Consider the following 1110-nt stretch of genomic DNA (forward strand, 5'->3'; position numbering starts at 1 on the left):
GACATGAAAACTATTCAATTATCCAACCCTAAAAAAAAATTTTCAACATATTGGACTTCCTCATTTTTTCGTATAATAATAAATATTCAAGAAGGGTGTAAATCAACAAAAAGAACCTATTTTTTAACAAATACTAATAAATTTCTTCGAAGATATAGTAATCAATATATTACTTGTTATTTTCAATTATTCTTCGACAGTATTATCTTGCGAACCATGGTTATATGTTGTTTTTTTACCATTTTCTCCTATATAATTCAAGCTTTCATAAGTGGAAAATTTGGACATGATGGTTATGGTGGTTTTCCAAATTTGGTCGTCAGGTTCTTGGTTTCATTTTCAAGAATTCTGCACATTAACTTGATTATTGAGTGTTAAATAGGATTTAAAATTTTATTTTGATCTTGTTTAAATTTCTTAACATATCATTATTTATGTCAGCATAACAAAGAATTTATTCGTGTTTTCTCGAATATATTAAATAATAACTCAAGGCAGAAAAAAATGTTAAGTGGACTTTTTAATAGGACTGTTAAGAAGGAATAACTTTGGGCTTTCAACTTTTTATTTGTTTGTCCTTTATTTCTTTGTCCTGTTTTTGTTTGCAAAATTGTAAATTTTCATTTCAAAAAGGATAAAAAAAAATGTTTTCATCTCTCCAAGATGCAGCTACAAGATAAACTATTATCGGATGTATTCACTATATTAGTACCAAATTTAAAAAATGTATATATTAGAGTAAAAAACGCTGGGGTTTTTGAGGAAATAGAGTTTGAAAATTTTTTAGAAAAACCGTTGTTTTTTTGTCAAATCTAAAAGTTTTTGAAATTTTCTAGTCGATTTCAAAAGAGACAAGGAAACATCTTTTCGAATCAGAAAGAAAATTTCAACTATCTATATTTTCTTAGATACAACCCTAAAAAAAAATTGCGCTGAATTCCTGATTAACGGCGTCACCATTCTTCAAAGGTCAAAAACTCCTACATTTGAAAAAAAATGTTTTAAAATAAATCGATGAAATATGTATTGTTTAAAAATATTTTGAAAAAAGAACATATTTCTTTTGAAAATGGGTCTGTAACTTATGCATCCACGGCATGCCCGAGTGGA

Source organism: Belonocnema kinseyi, chromosome 2 (genome assembly GCF_010883055.1).
Source record: "Belonocnema kinseyi isolate 2016_QV_RU_SX_M_011 chromosome 2, B_treatae_v1, whole genome shotgun sequence".
NCBI classification, from domain to species: domain Eukaryota; kingdom Metazoa; phylum Arthropoda; class Insecta; order Hymenoptera; family Cynipidae; genus Belonocnema; species Belonocnema kinseyi.